The sequence below is a fragment of the Bos javanicus genome, chromosome 24 (genome assembly GCF_032452875.1).
Source record: "Bos javanicus breed banteng chromosome 24, ARS-OSU_banteng_1.0, whole genome shotgun sequence".
NCBI classification, from domain to species: Eukaryota; Metazoa; Chordata; class Mammalia; order Artiodactyla; family Bovidae; genus Bos; species Bos javanicus.
The window spans coordinates 43,645,183-43,659,202 of NC_083891.1; the positions used below are offsets into that span (position 1 = coordinate 43,645,183).

At 51.5% G+C, this 14,020-nt stretch overlaps 1 long non-coding RNA gene across 2 annotated transcripts; it reads left to right on the forward strand.

Annotated features, from left to right (window-relative positions):
* The first annotated feature begins 1,610 nt into the window (after positions 1–1,610).
* LOC133237688 (uncharacterized) lies at positions 1,611–11,178 on the forward strand. 2 transcript variants are annotated; one of them, XR_009733303.1, is made up of 3 exons: positions 1,611–1,926; positions 2,724–2,853; positions 7,745–11,178. It is a non-coding gene; the product is annotated as an uncharacterized LOC133237688 (long non-coding RNA). The 2 variants fall into 2 exon arrangements; XR_009733302.1 differs by having other exon boundaries at positions 2,763–2,853.
* Positions 11,179–14,020: the final 2,842 nt, after the last annotated feature.

Sequence of the window (14,020 nt, forward strand, 5' to 3'; positions counted from 1 at the left end):
CACATGACTCAGCAAGGTGAACTGTACCATTATTTCTGTGCCCCCACCCCCCCAGGCTTGGGCATAGTTTTGTGTATCATGTATCTTCTTTGACCAGGTATCCACTTAGAGCTTTCCTATTTTTTTCTCTTTCTTTTTTATTTAAACATTTTTTAAAGTGTGATAATACATTTATAGGAGACTTGGAAAATACAAAACAAAGTTACATATAGTTCAACTATATATTACAATTATTTTTTAAGTAGATAAATTCAGATTTTTAGTTGGAGTTTCAATATCAAACTCTCAAAAATTAATAGCATGAATATACAGAAAAGTAGAAGGGTATAGTAGACCTGAAAAGCACTATGAACCAATTCAACATAATTAAGATTTATAAAATTTTCACACAACAGCAGGGTACAAATTCTATTTAAGTTCCCATAGACTATAAACCAGGAGACATTGGAACATATCCAGGGCCACAAAACAAGGTACAAAAATTTCATGATTTTGTATTGAAATCATACAGAGTCTATCTCTTATCATTGTGGAATTATGTTAAAATCATTATCAAAAGATATTTGAAAATAACCACATATTTTCAAGTACAGTGTTACAGTTACCAAGAGAAATCTTTGACTTAGCCATTGAATGCTGGGGCTAAGTCGCTTCAGTCGTGTCCGACTCTGTGAGACACCATGGACAGCAGCCCACCAGGCTTCTCTGTCCACGGGATTCCCTAGGCAAGAATACTGGAGTAGCCATTGAATAGAGCTTTCCTATTTTTAATGGGGTTGCTTGTGTTAGAGTTCTTTGTATATTTTGAGATATTTGTTTGCAAATATTATTTGATATTTTGTTTGCAAATATTTTTTCCCAGTTATATTGTGCTTTTGATTTTTTGAACAAGGTCTTTCATACAGTAGCAATCTTTAATTTTAGTAAAGCCACAGAATCCCTTGTTTTACTTTCTGATTGCTTTTTTTGTGTTGTGTTTTAAAACTACAGAGCTTGTGATGTACATGACCAAACCCAAACTCATGTCAATTTTCTTTTATATTTTCTTCTAGAATTTTGAATAGTTTTGCATTTAAAATTTGTCTATGAATAATTTGGGGCTTCCCTGGTGGCTTGGTGGTAGAGAATCTGCCTGTCAGTGCAGGAGACATGGGTTTGATTCCTGGGTTGGGAACATCCCCTGGAGGAGGAAATGGCAACTCACTCCAGAATTCTTGCCTGGAGAATCCCATGGACAGAGGGGCCTGGGGGCTGTAGTCTATGGGGTCACAAAAGAGTCAGCCATGTGTTAGTGACTAAACAACAACAACATGAATACTTTTGAGTGCATTTGGTGTAAGTTGTAAAGTTTGTACCTACATTTATTTCATCCCATATGGTTTCCAATTCATTGCTTTTAAGTTTTAGAAAAGTTTTGGGTTATTGTCTCCATTTCAGTTCGAATTTCCACAGTTTAAGGGATTCAGGAGTTCTACCTGCAGGAGGGCTGTCTCCCATGAAGAGTGAGGGAGGCATGGCCTGCACCTCCCACACCGACCACGGGGCGGCGCTGACCCACAGCGCTTCTGCTTTCCGGTGGATTTGGCTCCCAGCGCAGCTGAGAGGCGGAGAAGGCAATGGTAACCCGCTCCAATGATCTTGCCTGGAGAATCCCAGGGACAGGGGAACCTGGTGGGCTGCCGTCTATGGGGTCTCACAGAGTCGGACACGACTGAAGCGACTTAGCAGCAGCAGCAGCAGCTGAGAGGAGCTGTGTCTTCTGAGGCACTGCAGGGCTTCCATCTGGAACTCCCGGGTCAGCTTCTCTGCCGACAGGAGCTCAGTTCCCTTAGGACTCCCTGGGGTTTTGGCCTCAGGGAGGCCAACACGGGGCTGCGTCCACGCCGGGTCGTTTGTTGACGACCCAGGCAACCTGGGGAGGAAAAGGTGAGGAAAACGGAGAAGTTTGGAGAGACGTCTTTGTGTGAATGACTGCTGTTCTCAGTCGATCCAGAGGGACTTGGTGTGGAAAGCTGGGTTTTTCGTCAGTTTTGTGTGCAGCGTAGATGATGTCTAAGTTCTTTCTTTGGTATGTGGTGTCCAGTTTTCCCAGCACTGTTTATCCTTCCCCTTGGTGAGTCATTGGCCTCGTTGTCATAGATTAACAGACCCATCGTGTGGGCTGAATTCTGGGCTGTCTGTCCTGTTCCTCTGGGCGGTGTGCCTCTTGTGCCAGCTGCTCACAATTTTGGTGACTGTAGCTTCACCAAATGCAGTGTGAAGTCTGGGAGGGAGATACCTCCTGCCTAGTCTCCTTTCTCAGGGTCCCCTTAGCTCTTTGGGATCCTTTGTGATTCCACACAGATTTTAGAAGGATTTGCTCTTTTTCTGTGAAAAATTTCATTGGAATTTTAGGAGGGCTTGCCTTCACTGTATACTTTGGGTAGAATGGACATTTTAACAATACTAATTCTTGCATTTCATGAGCAGGGGTATCTTTCCAGTGATTTGTGTCTTCTTCAATTTATTCATCATTGTAAAATTTTCAGTATGCAGGTATCTAACATCCTTTGTTAAATTTATTCCTTGGTATTTTGTTCTTTTTGATGCAGTTGTAAATAGTTTTGGTTTTTCTCTTTTTGATGGCTCAATATTAGTGTTTAGAAATGCAGTTGATTTGTATATATTGATTTTGCATCTTTACTGAATTCATTTCTAATTTTTTTGGTGGAATGATGTGGAAGATTGGAATTCCAAAACTCCACTGTTTCTACCACATCCAGGTCATCCACAACACAGAGAACAGCGGCTCCTAATATGATTTTCCCACAGTGCCTCTAAATTCCATGTGGACTTCGGGTGAACTGGATCTGGGTATGTCTTGGCCTCTCTCTGGAGGTTTGATGCTGTTTTTCTGGAATGGTTTTGACATGGTGTTTTGAAAAGTAATTTACTAGTAATTTCAAATGTACAGACAACTTTACAAACATAAAAGCAAATTTTGTACTTGATTAAATATATTCCTAAATATATATGTTGACATTATTTAAAGTGGAATTGCTTTCATAAATTCTTTTTCAGATTATTTATTACTATGTACATGTATAAGATAAATGTTTATGAATTGATATTTTTTCCTGTAACTTTGCTGAATTAGTTGATTAGTCAAATAATTTTTTGTTGTTATAGGAAGTTTTATCTGTAAGATGGTGTGATCTGTATTCTGTGAATTGATATAGTTTTAATTTTTCCATTCACACATTGAAAATTTTGTTTCTTTCCTTAAAACTCTAGGTTGAACTTCCAGTACCCTATTGAGTAACAGTGGTGAAGGTCAGCTTCCTGGCCTTGTTCTGATTTCAGGAGTAAATCTTTCAGTTTTTAACACTGAGCATGAAGTTTGCTACAGCTTTGTATATTATTCTTTTTAATATTGCACAAGTATTCTTTTATTCCTACTTTCTTGAGTGTTTGTGTCATGAGATAGCATTAGGGTTTGATTATAGTTTCTTCTGCAATAATTGATATGATAGTCTGTTTTTACATTGTGCCCTTACAGTGGTTCACTGCATTGCTTAGTTTTAATATGTGAAACAACCTGACATTTGTGGTGTCGAGATACTTGATTATGGCATCATCCATGCAATGTTCTGTTGGTTTCATGTTGCTCCAGTTTTGTGGAGGATTTTTGTGTTCATCAAGTATGCTGGTGTGGTTTTAGTTTTCTGAAGTATTTGTGTGATTTGATTAGATTTTTCTTGGTGTTGGTTTGGAGGGTTGACATCAGGGCTGGGAGTGGCGTGAGAGCTGGGTTATGGGTTATGGTTGCCGTTATGTGACCCTGCACATAGCCACCCAGGCTGCCTTCCTGTGACATACCTGTCCTGTCAGCTCCTGCCCAGCCCTCTAGAGACTCCTCACTCCCCAGAGGGCAAGGGTGACCACCCCCATTGGCATGCCTCTTGCCTCTGCCTGTCCATCCATCCTCCCTGAGTCAGGACACCACTTCCTCCATGAGGCTCCTGGATTCCGGCCTTGGAGCATCCTTCCCTGCCCCACATGTCCCCACAAGCTGTGTTGACCCCCAGGGTTTGTCGCCTCAAGAGGCCCCAGGATCACGGACTCCCCTGGGTTGAGATGAGGTCACTGACCTGTGTGTGAGGAGGGAGCAGAACTCATGGAGGAGAAGGCAAGATGAGAGCAAGAGACAGAGATGGGCAGGGAGAGACCGGGGGCGGATTGACCACAGAACCTTCAAGAGGAGCTGGTGCCCAACACCTGGATCTCGGGCTCCAGACCTGAGAACAAGCATCCCTTGTTCCAATACCCACTTCCCCCAGGGTCTGGTATGTGTCATGGGGGCTCAAGAAACAGATATCTGGCCTGTGGGGGAGGGACGCTGTGCTTGTTGAAACCCAGGATGGTCACTGGCTGCTTCCCCTCTAGACATAACCCGCACTCTTCCTGGGGGAGGAACCCAGGGTCCAAGAACCTCCTACTCATCCCTGTTATGGCTACCTCTCCCCCAACCCCTGCCGCCGGGCATCTCAGGCCTCAGCAAGGAGCCACAGCATTGCGGTGACCGCAGCAGTTGGCTGCAGGCCACCCCATCCCACCTCCTGACCTGAGTGTGGCCATCTGAGTCGCTCCCTGCGACCCAGGTGCCTAGTTTCGCAGGACAGGTCCTTTCCTGGAGGGGGGCATCCAGTGGGCAGTGGTGACTGAAGCCTGTGAATCTGGCCAGAGAGGTCCTCCCCAAGAGCCCAGGTGCAGCTGGGCCCGAACAGATCCATCCCTCCCCTTCCGTACCCCTCGGAGTGAGGATAAGGCCCTAGTGACCCCCAAGAAGAGACATGACACCCAGAGGACTCGACCATCCACAGACCAGGGACTGAGTGTCCACCTCACTCCCTCAGAGAGAGCGGTGTCTTCACGAGGGCTGCCAGACTGGCCCGTGTCCCCACAAACATCCAGCTTCAGGGAACCAGGCAGCCAGAAAACCGCCTTGGGCAGGGGGCGGGGGTAGGATGGGCTGTGTTCATAGATCCCGCCTTCGGGAAGGAGGGCCGGCCTCAGGGAGGACGGACGGGCTCCCTTGCCGAGCACTCACTGACCGTCCCACTGGCGTCACCCTGACCCTCTCCCGCTCCCTGTGACCTCACTGCCTCTTTTGGAAACCCTCCTCTGTAGGCTCCAAGTGCCCACACTTACCACCTCAACCCCATCTCTCTCCATCTGCCCTTTTCCCGCACCGGGTGAAGAGGAGTGGGAACGCCTACACTGTTGGGTTCAGCAGTGTGGACGGGCTTCCCTTCTCTTCCTGGCTCGCGTCTAGCTGGACTCCGCGTGGTTCCCAGGGGTGCGGGGCTGGGTGCCTCCCAGCAGGGAGCAGCCCTGGCACTTGTGCCTGCATCGCCACCTGCTGGTGTCTCCATCCTCCCGTTGGGCAGTCTTCCCCCTCCCTCTCTACCTGGGATTATCTATCTCCTCGCCGTCGAGGGATCAGTTTCTTGCCCCCATCCCCTTCACCTCCAGCTCCACACCCCTCGTCCAGAATCACGGATGACCCAGGACCCTCCCTGGGCTCCCCTTCCTGCCCACCCTTGGTCGTGTCCCCTCAGTCACCTGTGCTTAAGGGTGAGGGTTCCCTCCAGATGTTCCTAAACGCTTCACCCCAACATCCTCCCGGGGATTGGCCCCGGGTCCTGTAGGGTCGGTCCACCCTCACCAGGCTCCGACTGCATGAGGAGGGCAGGCATCAGTCCTGCTGCGTGCACTGCTGTGCCTCCCGCTGTATACGCAGTCATGACCCTGCTGCAGGACATGGGAAAGGCAGCCCTCCCCTTTGTGGGGAGATGTGACTGACCACAGGGTGGATGTCAGCTCTCGGCTCAGGGCAAGGGCAGCCGGGTGCTCGCTCCTGGGACCCTTTCCAACCCAACCTGACCCTGAGCAGGCTTTGTTCCCTTCCTGTTGTCCCTCTGTTGGCCTCGCTCTGTGAGCAGAGCAGGGCAATGTGGTCAGGGGTCACAGGCTGAGGCACATGGACTCTGGCTGACCCATGTGCTCCCCTGCTGGCCACATGGATCGGGCGCTGCACTGGGGCCTGTTTGGTGTGGGGTCATCTGCCTGCAGAGAGGCCATGCCTCTGCTCTTGGCTCCAGAGTTCACCTTGAGTCTGACAGGCGTGTCCCCGGCTCCCTGGGCCTTGCTCCAGGCTGCTCTGTGCTGATGGCGTGGTGCATGGTGGGGCTTCCTGAGTCTCCCGTGGGGGTTGGAGGCCAAGGTTGGGCACGTCGTGGCCCCACGTTGCTGTGACAGACCCCAATAAATCCCACACCTCAGGACTCAGGTGATCTTCCTGAGCTGCCACAGCCAAGGAGGATGGACCCTGCTCCACACCTCTGTCCTCACTGAGTTTAACCTGCATCCTTCATCATAACTAACCCCAAGTATAACAGCTTCAGAGACTTTTGGGAGCCTCTAAGAAAAGCAGCTGGGAGGGGGTCTCTGGGACCTTGACTCTGCAACTGGGGTCAGAAGTGGGGGGTCTTGGGTCCCTGGAATCTGAAGAGCCCCTCTACCAGGGGAGGGCCAGGAGACCCCAGGTGGTAGTTAGCTGAGTCCAAGGCCCTCCTGGGTATGAGGCATCCTAGCCCCTTGCATCACCAAGAGGCTGGCTCCCTTCTCCCCCCAGCCCACAGGCCTGGTCCTTGCTTCTGAGAAATTTCCTAGGGTGGGGTCCTGGTGCTGCAGGTGCCCCCATGCTGTGGCCTCCTGAGTCTCCAGGGAGGATAAGGAGAGAAGGCTTGTCCACAGAAAGGGAGCTTCTGTCAGAACAGAGCCTGGGGCTGCCGCACCCCCACCTCCAGCAGCCCCGGGTGCATGGGGCAGGACCATGAGAGTGAGGCTCCTTCCCCTCCTGAGACATGCAGGGACACATGGGACGCTGTTCACTGGACTCAGGGTTAAAACCTCCCGTGCAGGCCTGTTGGGTGAGAGACACCATTTAAAGACTATTAATGGGGTGGAGTGGGCTGGGGGGTGAAGCTGGGGTGGGGCAAGTTGGAAAGTCACCCGAGGACACGCTGTCCCTGCAGCGACCCCCCAGGTAAGCCCAGGTGGAGGTGGACCCTTCTAGTCAGAGACCTCACAGGTCTGGGCCCTTGGGGGACAAGTATCCAAGCATCCCCAGTTCTTGTCTACACCTGCTGCAGTCAGGGCCAGCTCTGTCTTCATCTTCTTTTTTATTAATATTTTATTTGCATTTTTGGAGAAGATTTAGTGTTGTAAGAAACAGTGATTTTTTTTTTTTTCCCACACAAAAGTTTTAAAAATAGAGAATCTATTATCTTGGAAGAATAAAAGAAGTCTCTTTGGCAAGCAAGGAGCAATTCAGATTGGAGGAACTAGTGAGGCAAGTTGTATGCAGGAAGTTCTGATTAATCCAGTTGTAGGAATAAGATGAATGTCTTCTTGTCTAGTTGTGTAAAGCTCCTAATGGGCTGTTTCAGCTCGACACTGGTAACACAACCAAGCCTCTAGGGTCCCATGTGTTGTGGACACAGGGCTGACTCACTCTTCAGAAGGCTGCGTCTGTTCACAGAAGCCACAAGCAGCTCCCAGGCGCCCCAGTCCTGTCGTGACTCTTGAGGGCACAGACCTCTGCTCTCTGTCTGCTTCTGTTCCTGCTGGGCGGACCTCTGCTTGGTCTTCTCCACTCTGCTGACCGACTCCTTAACTCTGGGTTTTTGTTTATGTGCAGGTGGATCCACGGCTTGGCTTCTGTAGACTTCTTAGCGCTGACCTGGATGGGACAGAAGACAGTTGATCTCCAGGCCTGGAGTCCGAGCCCGCCACTGCCCTGTCTTCTTCATGGCCAAGTTCTCACCCCTCCCTCTTGGGGGCCAATGGGATGGGGTGTCCACGGCAGGAGCAGGAGTCCATGACTAGATGCGGGTGCCCACACCAGGACTGGAGGGTCTGTCGGGAGCTGGAGGCCCCGGGGCAGGCAGGAGGGCTCCCACCGATCTTGTGGGTCCACACATCACAGATGTAGGCCCGCACACGGAGCACCAGGCTATTGATGGGACCAGTCCAGCCTGTGCAGGTGCCTGACCACCAAGTGGTCAGTACAGAATGTGCACAGGGCGCTCTGGCAAAGCTCCCACACTCCCGGGAGGACACTCAGCATGGTCCCTGGAATCACTGGGAGGTCAGCCTACAGGGTCCCCCACCCAGCCTAAGTTACAGTAAGAAACAAAAGACGCCTCCGTGCAGGAAGACAGAATGTCAACAGACTGAACACTGTCTTGAGGAAGGCAGGCTGGTGTCTGGGAACTGGGTGCTATAGTGGGGGTGAATGGGGGGGCTCCCAAATGCTATGTCCATGACATGACCCCAGAATCTGTGAATGGAACCTTATTTGGAAGTAGATCTTTGCAGGTATAATTGATTATAGATGTGGAAATGAGGTCATCCTGGATGGGGGTGGCCCTAAATCAAAGAGGGCATCCTTCTAACAGATGTAGACACAGAGGAGACACCAGGTGAAGATGGAGCCAGAGATGGGAGGGAGGTGGTCACAAGCCCAGGGACGCCTGGAGCCCAAAAAACTGGAAGAGGCAGGAAGGACCCTTCCCTGGAGCCTCTGGAGGGAGCGCAGCACTGGGGTACCCTGACCTCAGACGTCTGGTCTCCAGGACTGAGAGAGGACAGGCTTCTTTTGTTCTGAGCCTCTGTGTGTGCTCATTTGTCACAGCTGCCCCAGGAAGCTCATGGAGCTGGTGAGAAGTGCCCTGCCCTGATCTAAAGCCTCCTTCCCATTAGGGGCAGCCCTCTGCACCTTTGCTGTTTGCACTAAACACGAGGTTCACAATTCACACTGAGCCTCAGCTCTGCTTCTGGGCACTGGCATTTGGAGGGTGAGGGCAGACACCACCACGTGACGAGCCCCCGGCTGGGTGCCAAGTCTCTAGTGAGCTTCCCTGGGGGACAGGGGTCGGGGGTGACTGTCAGGGTTCTGCCCTTCATCACTGGGGGAAGAGATACCCTAGACACCCTCGAGGGAGGAGGGGCATGAAGGGTCGTGAGTGACTGGCTCAGGGCCCCTCCCAGCCATGCATCCCCACTGTGCCCTGAGGCCTGTCTCAGCTGTGAGCACACCAGCCTGGAGCCTCCCAGCAAGTCCCCGAGGTGAGGTAGCCCAGCAGACCCACCCCCTTCCTCCATGTCTAGCAGGAGGGACATCCCTTCTCCTTGCCACTCCAGGAGCCAATCTGCGAGTGGTTCTCGGGTTTGCAGGCTGAGCCCCTGTTGCTGTGCTCCCCACATGAGCACCCAGAGCAAACTGTCTGTCCTGCTGCCTGAATGCCCCCCTCCCTCCACTCAGTATTGTCAGGAATGGATCAGGTGTTCTGTAGCAGCGTCTGAACCCTCCTATATTAGGGGTGTCCTTGTTCACAACCTGTCTCATTGTAAGTTGATTTTACTGTATTATTGATGTAGGAGATAGATGGGCTCCAGATTAGACATTTATAACTGGCCTCCTGTTTGCATGTCACGGCACACAAAGAAGTGGGCTTCAGGGTGAATACTTAACAACTGTTAGCTTTTCTGAGAGGAGAGAGGTGGGCTTCAGTCTAGGTATTTACAATCAGCCTCCTGGTTGCCCTCCGAAATGGAAGTAACAACAGAGAGTAAATAGCCATTGTTTGTCTCTTGTAAACACCTTACGGTAATAGTCAAGGTAAGGACAGAGAGGGGACAAAATCCTGTATGTGTAAAGGATTCAGGGATCTCTGCCCCTCACTCTTTTGGGACAAGGGAGACACTACACACGCACAGAAAGGCTTCTTGTGGCTCAAAACTCAAGAGATAATGCCAGGCCATGAGGAGTCTTGCTCCTCCCAGAAATCTTCACTTCAAGATCCATCTTGGCTGAGGGGTGAGTGTGCACCCAGGGGTAGGTCCCAGGGTAGGTCAGGTGTGGGAAAAGAAACCAGGTAGTTGGCCTGAAGGAAGACAAAGACCCGGAAGAAGTTCCTGCTCACTAGGGGGTTTGCCCACACCCTTTCTCTGCTGTGCTTCTCTCTTAACAAACCATTTCTCTATGTGCTGTCCCACTTGTTGTTTTTCTACGTCTCTAATAATTTTATACCTGCATTTACAGTTTCTGCCTCTGTGATAAATATATTTTTCACTGGGGGCAAAGATCCAGGGAAAAGTAGCTTCTAGCCTTTAGCCCTTGTTGGTCTGGTGGCTAGGATTCCTGGTTCCCATCCAGGCTTTCCAGGTTCAATTCCTGGGCAGGGAATTTAAGATCTCACTTCATATCACCGCTCGCTGCTAACTCAGTCATTATATTAAGAGACACACCTCCTGGTGGCCATGACCCAACATGAAAAAAAGTGAAAGTGGAGTCGCTCAGTCACGTCCGACTCTTTGTAACCCCATGGACTAGCCTGTACCAGGCTTGTCTGTCCATGGGATTTTCCAGGCAAGAGTACCAGAGTGGGTTGCCATTTCCTTCTCCAGGGGATTTTCCGGAACCAGCAATCCTGCCTTGCAGGCAGACGCTTTAACCTCTGAGCCACCAGGGAAGCTTCATAATCCAACATGAAGAACCAAAAAAGGTAAAAAGGAGGTGGCACCCCACTAACTTGGAAAAACCCTGCCCTTCCCTCAGACATACCTGCCTCCTCAGCATTAGTCTCACTCCTCTTCCCTTTGTCTTTACTGTTTAAAATCAAACCACTTTCTCCAGGTGGGCAAGAAGTTAAGCTGGGAACTTAGTTCCTGCTTCTCTGTTCTTTGGCCACTGAATAAAGCCTGTGCTGTGTTTGTCTCAGCCTTGATTTCATAATCACCTACTTGAGCCTGAATGGAAAAAGGAAACCCTCCCTGTCGAGACAGAGACCCCCTAGCCAGGGTAGGGCCTGAGCAGGGTCCCTAGGACTTAACTTGGTGACAGCCTGTGAGGGGACGGTGGTATCTGCCTGGGGTGAGTGGAGGGCACCCACAGCTGCAGCACTGGCTCCATTTACAGTCTGACTTGGTGACACTGGCTGCACGTGTCCAGTCAGGAGGGACCCAGAAGCAGCACTTGGAGCCAGATCAGACATGCCTTTTCACAGGCTGTGGATGTACTGGGTTTTAAGACTCTGTATCTAGAAAATAAACTGAGCTGCTAGAAGCTGATGTGTGTTCTGGACTTGAAATCCACGTGCAGGGCAAAAGTTCCCACTGGATCTTGACTTGGAAGCTTCTGCACAGGTGATGTCTGCATCAGTGCTTCCTTGCCAAGTCCTCCAGGCCTCCTTGGTGGGCACAGTGGGACCCACACTCCATGGGATCCCCAACCCAGAGCCTGAAGGGCCAATGCTGGCAGGGCCTGGGGACGAGAGTGGTCACTCCACCAACACTGCTCAATTCCTCCTCCCCAGGGACCCAGGAGAGGCAAGGCCGATAGCACAGGCCAAGCTTGATGCACTTCTCCAAGGGGGCCCCCAGGCCCTGCTCTGCTTACTCAGGCCCACTGTCTGCCCCTCCTGGTGCCCAAGTCCCACAGATTCACATTCCTCGTGTGGACATCCAAGTATACATACAGGTTGCCCCATGTCCCCTTCCCACACGGGACAACCCCCCTGCTCCCCCCGGCCCCGCTTCTCCCTAATGACGGCCTTCTCCTCGCTTGTTCTGGGTGGGAAGAGGGCCGAGGGGGAGGCTGATTTGTCCTGACTGCTTCCTAGGGGCCCAGAAACAGGACTCGGGGAACACGAGGGGCTGCTGGGCCTTGAGGTCTGGATGCTTCTGGGTGTGGGATGAACCACCACTGCCCCCTGGAGCCTGCTCCCTCTCAAATTCAGGAAACAGGAGGACCCACCAAACTGACCCTATCCCGGGCTCTGCTGCAAGTCTGCTCACATTTGCTCTCTGGATCCTGAAGACAGACCTGTGAGAAAAGGCCTGTGAGTCCCATACTGATGGTGTTCTGTGGAATTTCCACGAGACCTTTTTCTGCCCTGTTCTGAGCAAATTACTCATCAATCCATGCTACCATCACCCCACAAGCAGACTGGGAGGCTGAGGCTCTGAGAAGCCAAGTAACCCACCCAGGACAGACTGAGGCCACAGAGTGGGGTCTGTGCCCATTGCCCACCCAGGTGACTGTCCATTCACAGCACATTCACATTTCTCACTTCTGGGGGCCAGCTCTCTGAGCCTCCTTTAGGGGGATTCACTTACTTCCTTTTACCAGGGCTTGTCTCACATCCTGTCTCTGGGATCATCCATGAGGCTTGTCACTCTGAAGCAGGGTTGAGTGCTGGCCCGAGGTCACAGGTGGGAGGCCTTACACCAAGGCCATGGAAAAGGATCCCAGAACCAAGGTCACCTCTGAAGCTGGCTGAGCCCCTTTGTAACTGTTGGCAAAAGCCCCTGATCATCACTAAGAAGCTTCCTGACTTCCAACTAGGCAGATGTCCACTCCAGTAAACAGCCTATAGTGCCCCAGCCAATCACCTAACGCCAACCTTCCAGCAGGAATTTTCTTTGTCTTGAGACTATGAAAATTGGATACTAACCCACAAAAATTGTCAGCTTTCCCTGGTCTGTCAGGTCAGCCCGCTGCGCTCTTAGTGCCCGCTTTATCTCTGCTCTCTGTTCTTAATAAAAACTTACTCCCTTCTGAAATGCTCTATGTCTGGAAATTCTTTTCCAACTCACCCTCAGACTGCTTCAACAAGTCTTACGTCACCAGGGCCACTTTCCTGGATCATACTCAGCACCTGTTTGTCCACTCCCAGTTCAGGCCAGAAAGGTCCGCTTGGGCCCTGAGCCCCCGGCTCTGCCTGGAGCCCTCTCCCCTCTGGTCTGGCCCTTCCCAATCATGTCCCCTGCAGGGTCACCAGGAGCTCCCAACCACCCCTGGGCAGGCTGTCTGCTGTGTCCTGGGGAGGCCTCTCTGGTGTCAGGTGGAAGGAACAAGAGGTACCCATGAGGCCACCCACACCAGCACAGGAACCAGCACGCTCCTACTGACTTCTTCACTCTGGATGGGCCCACGTGGAGTTCAGGGGCACCCCAGCATGTCCTTGCTCTCATCCCAGTGCTGCCCATGGGGGAGTCGCTAAGCTAACTCTGTGCTGGGTACACAGAGGGGATGCTCATTCACACACTCTTCCCAGGAGCACGGGGTTCTCATGGGCAGACTCCTCTAAGGATATGGGGCTTACCTGGGCAGGTACCCCTGCAGGGCTCAGCACCCAGGAACCATGCACAGAGCCCTCATTGCAGAGCACCCCCAGCTTACCTGTTGGACAGATCTGATCTTGAGCCCCTCAGAGCAGGACCTGAGGTAACAAAGAGCAGCTTCTGGACAGGTCTGTGACCCCGGGCTTCACTGTGTGCGGCCTCCTTCCAGCGGGTCTTCCAGAGGCTTCCATAGCACCTGGGCACTGGGCCTCTATCTCCACCCACCACCCCTCCACTCCCTGACCCCGAGGTTCCTCTCATTAAGAGACGGTCTTCTTGAAATTCTCTCCCACTTGTGGGCCAGATAAAATGATTAGAAAACAAGCCAGAGCTGTGTCCCTGTGTCCATCCTGACCCATAGGACCCACACCTGTTCCTGGAAACTTGGCCGGCACACAGAGGCCCATTTTCTGAAACCATGAGCCTGGATGGGCAATGATTGGCTTACCTGGCCACCCCGCCCTTTACACATGTGCCTGAGTTGAGGTTTATATATACCCCCTCGAGGCAGCAAGAGTGCCTGCAGCTGTACTTGACGCCATCTTCTCTGCCATCAGAAGATGCGGGGCTGGCCTGGCGAGAGAGAGAGTGAGAGGCTATGACGTTTCGGGGGGTCCTGTCTGCGTAGGGCTCTGCTGGACCTTCCACAGGAGTTGCTAGGCTGCCACTTGCTAAGGAAGAGGATGTGTCGCCTGTACCTGCTGTTGGAAGTCTTCCCAGGCAGAGGTGAGGAAGCAAGAAAACAGGAGGGGTAACTCAGGTAGAAAAATGGAAAGCTTCCAGAAGA